This window comes from Gavialis gangeticus, unplaced genomic scaffold (assembly GCF_001723915.1).
Source record: "Gavialis gangeticus isolate Ggan-Ray unplaced genomic scaffold, GavGan_comp1, whole genome shotgun sequence".
NCBI classification, from domain to species: domain Eukaryota; kingdom Metazoa; phylum Chordata; order Crocodylia; family Gavialidae; genus Gavialis; species Gavialis gangeticus.
In genome coordinates, this window is record NW_017728995.1 from 24,155,749 (window position 1) to 24,161,501 (window position 5,753).

General features: G+C 45.1%; 1 protein-coding gene across 5 annotated transcripts in view; it reads left to right on the forward strand.

Annotated features, from left to right (window-relative positions):
- The window catches only part of LOC109288002 (calcium-activated potassium channel subunit beta-2), a 238,249-nt gene that overhangs the window by 144,021 nt on the left and 88,475 nt on the right, over nt 1-5,753 (forward strand). Inside the window, exons 1-2 of one of the 5 annotated variants that reach the window (XM_019503329.1) lie at nt 2,310-2,406; nt 3,014-4,135. The exons of 3 other annotated variants lie outside the window; for them this stretch is intronic. The gene's annotated coding sequence lies outside the window, so the exon portion shown is untranslated. Of the gene's footprint in view, nt 1-2,309; nt 2,407-3,013; nt 4,136-5,753 lie in introns of those variants that run through there. One more of the 5 variants, XM_019503325.1, reaches the window with a different exon arrangement.

The following is a 5,753-nucleotide window of genomic DNA, read 5'->3' on the forward strand; positions in this document are numbered from 1 at the left end:
GGGGGCCTCCCGCATCTGTGCTCACCCCAGTGGAGGCCTCCAGATCTGTGCACGGGAAGGAAGAAGGCTGCTGTTGTGGACTGGGCTCTGCACCCCGCCTTTGCCCCGAGAGCTGCACAATGCCACGTGCCTGCTACCGCCAGACAGGCAGGGGACACACCGCTCCTGGGGTGGCAGCAGCGGGGCGCAGAGCCAAGTGCACAACAGAAGCCCACCTCCACCCTTTGCACAGATTGGAGGGGGCATGTGCCCCTCCCCCTGGGCCTCTCTGGGGTGTGCACAGTGGCAGGAGCCCTCTCCCCACCTCGTGCCCCTGGACAAACCGCCCAGGCACCTAGCATCCCATAACCCAGCCCAGGGCCCCATTCATCCCAGCCCCTGCCCCTGCCCCTGCCTCTGCCCCACTCCCTCCCACACCATGGAGGCCTTGATCTGCCCCAACCCAGCCCTTTCCCCTTCACAGAGTAGACTGAAACTTGCCTGGCTGCCGTGATGGGCAGTAATCCACATGCCAGGGCTGCAATCCTGGCTGGCTATGATCCAGGCTGCATGTCTGAGTGTATGTGCCCTCCTCCCTCTGCTGCAGCAGCCTGGAGCCCATGGCTGGGCTGCCCTGCGGCCCTGCTAGCTGCCATGCATTTAGGGGGACTAAGCTCCGTTACCCCCAGCTTCCGCCACCTATGGTTCTGCCATTTTTAAACCAATCTATGTGCACTGAACTTCTATTCTGTTACATGTTTAGTTTGGCTTTAGATTGGTTTCCAACCACTTATACCAGTAATGTGTAATGTCTGTACCTAGCCTAGATGTTTCTCTGGGCCAACATGTCTTGGTTCACCTGCAGTCACAGAAGGTCAGCCATCTGCACCCGCAGCAGCACCAGACAACACAGTGCAGAGAAAGCAGGAAAGAGAAAAAATAATTTTCTTTCCTCCAGCTCTCCCACCCCACTCTCTGGCTGTGGTGTGCTGAGCAGGGGCTCTACATCCATCTGGGAGTCCTGTCAGACCTAAATTATTCCAAATGTGCTTATCCAACAACCTCAGTTATCCAAAATGAGGTTGTGTCCCTAGTGTGTATTAATTGCATTGGAAATTGGCTCGAATATATGAACCCTTGTTCATCACAATCAATTCCATCTCCCTTGTGCTACTTGGTAAATAAAGGTTTGAGTGCATGTAGTGCTTGTTGGAGGGGTTGACAATTGTCGGTGCTTCTGGTTTGCAATACCACGCCTCTCTGAAGCCACAGGTTTGAATCCTGGCAAGCCCTTCTCAGGATGTTAATATGGTCCTGGTTACCCTGCCTGGATGTTAGAAGTTTCATGGTCTGTGTTTCATAAGCTCAGAATTTTCCCTATCTCCCTCCCCAAATACCCATTCTCCATACTATGCAACATGCTGTCCTTCCTACCTCTTCGTTGGACTCCACCCCAGAAGTGGTGGGCTAACCGACTCTTGTTTGTAAAGCAACTTGGCTTCTCTTAGCATAAAAGTCAGTATATGAGTTGCTCCCACTGTTTGTTTTATGTATTTGTAGGACCCTGGACACAGTGCAGAAAATGAGGTGAGATGTGAGCAGACAGTCCCTCAGTTGAACACCTGACTCAGTATTTTAAGCTTCCTTTGATTGCTTATTTGTCAGAAGGCCCGAGAAGTTTGCTATGGGGCTTTCTTATGTGAGAGTGAAATTAATTTTTGCTAATAAGAAGCAGAAAAGTATGAATGGAAACAGCTTGCACTTGCATGTGCTTAAGGTTAGCAGCCTCCTCCTTCCAACCCCACCCCCAAGTAGGATGCTAAGCCTTTTGTAACTGGGAAGACCCTGTAGATGTCCCATGTCAGATGAAGTAGGTACCAGAAGGCCCTTGCCACTATGCATAAGGCATGAAAATCCTCCGTAAGCCTGGGCAAAATTCTTCAGCCACATTTTTCAAAGTTGTTGAAAACACAGCTCTGTATTTGTAGTGCATTATAGATTTAGGTGCTTAATTTTAGGTGCCCGAATTTGCAAATATTGACTTCAGCCTGTGACTCAGTGTTCCCACCTGTAGGATGTTTACCTGCCTTATCTCAATGGCTCTAAAGCACTTCGAGATCCTCAGATGGAAGCTGCTAGAGAACTGCAAGCTGGGCTGTTGCCACCCAACGTTTTTCCTGCTTGACTGGGGGGGGGGTCTTGTGGAGGGGGGGGAGAGGTGTGCATGCTGACTGGTTTTGATTAAATGCTTAACTACAAACACACCATTATCATCTACTTCAAAAGCAAAGCATTCTTAACCTCACCTTGAACTAACTTTCTCCTCTGACAATAGCTCTCAAAGAAAAATAGTCTTCAAAGGGCAGCATCCTTTCAACTTGAGCAACCTGAAAGAAATAATGATGGCTTATTATGCAGAAAAGAGAGGTCAGTCCACGCTCTAATTACTAAAGCAAGGGCTACTCGATAGCCACCAATAACCTGGCTATTATTCCAGCTGTAAATTGCTTTGTTTCTGAATCTTTCTAATTGGTAATCATTCTCATGCAAAACTGAAAACCTGGCTTGCTAAAGCATAAGCTGCTGAGCCTCTCATTAAACACGAGTAGCAAAAACATCCCCCCTCCCCTGAGATTATTTACATTGCAAATGCGGTGACCAATATTGTGATGCGAACAAGGAATACTAGCAAATACTAGAGTTTGTCTAGGTATCTTGCCCTCTTGCAAATACCAAGTCATCGTTTCCCTGGGTACAGATGTGTTTGTCCCCATACATATGTACCTAGGAAATGCACAATATAGCACTATAAACATGATACATGTGTCTGTGTTAAGCCCATATACAGTATACTTCCTCATTCTCCTTTCACTGTATTTTATCTTTAAATTGAGAGAGCTTTTTTATAACACGAATCATCAGAGAGGAACAGCTAGTTACCAAGGAGACTCCCTGATGAATCAGAGAGACTGACTGGTATAAGATCTGGACATACTGTATCTTCTTAATTCATGAGATCTTACATTTTAAACAGGGGAAAAAAGATCCTATCGCAACCAACTGTGGACCATGCCAGCAAGAACAGCTTTTATTTTTGCCATAGAAGCAAATTAGCAAGAGCATCTTATGTGGAATCAGTTAGCAGATTTAGACGAATGGGGGAATTTCTCTGGAGCACTCTGGATTCAGAAAAACAAATACCAGCCAAGGACAAAGTGGTCCAGATGGAGGTGACTGAAGAAAAGACTGAAAAGCTCTTATTTCCACACGGGAACGAACAAGAGGATGCAGTGTCAAGTGAGCTTTGGAGAAGCATCTGCATATCTGCTTTGCTCCAGCCGTGGCATTTCTAAAAGTAAAGGCTGTGTCACAAGGAAAGGTGTTTTCCTCCTGTTTGTTGCTGCGTGTCAGACACAGGACTGAACGGATCGGGTTTCTGACGTCCGTAAAACCAGTTCCAAACTGGCTGGTTGCAAAAACTAGGCACTATTCAGCACGGAGAGCTTTCGTCATTCATCCTAAAGCTTTGCTATGGCTCTTCGAAAGAATGGCAATAAGCCCGGCTACGTCTGATTTCTGCACAGGTTTCTTCCCAAGTACGAGGCAAAAGTGAGGGATTTTGCAAAGTGACAGCAAAGGCACTTTTTTTTTTCCCCGGCACAAATCTGAAGCGTCCTGCCACTAATGGGAATTATGATAATGTCCATGAAACATGTGAACAGTTTAGCCAGCCGAAGGTGGGTAAACACAGCAGATGGGAAGAGGAGTTTTCAAAAATGTGGAGAGAACAAGGAGCTTTGTCAAATAAAGTTGACATGTGGGAAGCCCAGCTTTTGTCAACTGATTTTCTTCAACAGAGGGTCTCCTCACCCAGTGGCTTCTGACTGCTCATTGCAGGAAAATTACTGAACACTCGGGTATTTTTGCTATAAGAATAATAGTTAAAACACCCTTAAAACTGCAAGAAAAGTGAAAAAAAATATACAAGAGAAACATCGAGGGACACGATTGATGGAAACCTCCCACTTGCAAATAGGCTTTTTTTTTTTTCTCCCAAAGGTGAAAACTACAGAAGTATGTAGATTAAAGGAAAAAGCTGTCTGTCACAGCCAATTGAAATCTCCATATTGGGAACAGCTGGTCCACCGTTGCTAAGGTAACCGGATCAATTAAAGGTTGGGCAATAATGCAGGACATATTGAAATGTATGAAATAAGGAATTTCGGGGAGAGATAGACGGGCTGGGGTGAAGCGTGTGAATGACAACTGAAGTGTGGGAGAAGAAATGTAGGCTTTCCTGTTAAGTGTGTTTGGGAAGAGCAATTCCTAGAGCGTTACCATTTCACAAGAAACTAATGCTAACCAGGTTGTTAGTCAAGGATTCAAATGAAGGGCATTTTACAGGCAAATCATTTCGACCACTGTTTCCTGCTACAAATTGCATTCTCTCTCATCCCAAGAATGAAATTAGCTGTTAGTAGCATTTCTGGGCTGAAGCTAAAGGTTTAAGGGAATAATATTGTAGTGATGCATGTTGTAAGGTTTATCACCACTCCAAAAAAAAAAATTAAAAAGTCACGTTATTGGAATCCTCTGTAGGCCGCCCATTTGGAAAGCCAAATAATCCGAACTGTTTAGCTTGGCGGGGACTGGAAATAGCATACGGAATAATAAAGCGGTATAAGAAACGCTCGCAGACAGAAACCTGGTGTCGATACCAAGAGACGAAAGCAAAGAATTCCAAGCTGTGACTGAACGTCCATCACTAATTTATTGTCACTCTGTTCTTAACTTGATATATTGTGTCTAGGGATACTGAAAGGCTTTCAGATCAGCGCAGGGATTATATACCCTTATTTGCTGCACTTCTCAGGTATATCAGGGCTAGTTAAGAGGCATAGCAGCAGGCAGCTAAGGCAGGTTTTCAGCATTTCATTTTCAGGGATTTTCTTGGAGATTGGGCCTTATATATCTCAGGGGGTTTTTTATGTCCGTGATCATTTTTAATGGGTGGAGGCTGTTATGAATCTTGGCACTTGTGAAAAATTGTGAGGGTAGGGCTGAGACGGCAGGAGCTCTACCGACTTTTTCTGAACGGAGTACAAACTTCCCTTTACACGTCTGCTAATAAACCTCCGTCCTATCTAGCAGTCGCTTTGCTCTTCCAGACGTTGCTCTGTCATGAAGACTGGTTATTCTAGCAAAGGGGTTAAGTTCTTGTTTCGGTGTGGATAGTCATGTCTTAGAGGCATCGATAATACAATGGACAGATACACTGTTTTTTATCTGAAAGTGCTAATGCATATTAGGTGGGTTATACTGAATTTGCATCTGGAGGATCTGAAGCATAGAGAGGTTAAGTGTCATGCCTAAGGCCACATCGCTGGTCCCAGGCAGAGTCAGGACTAGAATTCAGGTCTCTTGAATTCCAGTGTCAGGCTTTAAATACTCCCCCAGACAGCCTGGCAAACTCCCTGGCTCTTGGGACCTTTACTAGGTTTCAAGGGCTGAAAGACTGGTGGTTAATACCGCTGTGCTTTGTGTTCTGTGTACTTTACTGTTATCCGGACACGACTTTGTTTGAGGATTGTGGATGCTGAATGGGGTTGAGGGGAGTGGTCAGCAGTGATCTAACATTGTTTCTAAAGTTAATGGAAGTCAGTGGTGCCAAAGTCTAGTTTTATTACCTAGGATAGTATTCATGAAAACGGTGGTTTTGTTTTTCTTTTCTTTTCTCTTCTTTTTTTTTTTTTTTTTTTTTTAAAAATTAGCTT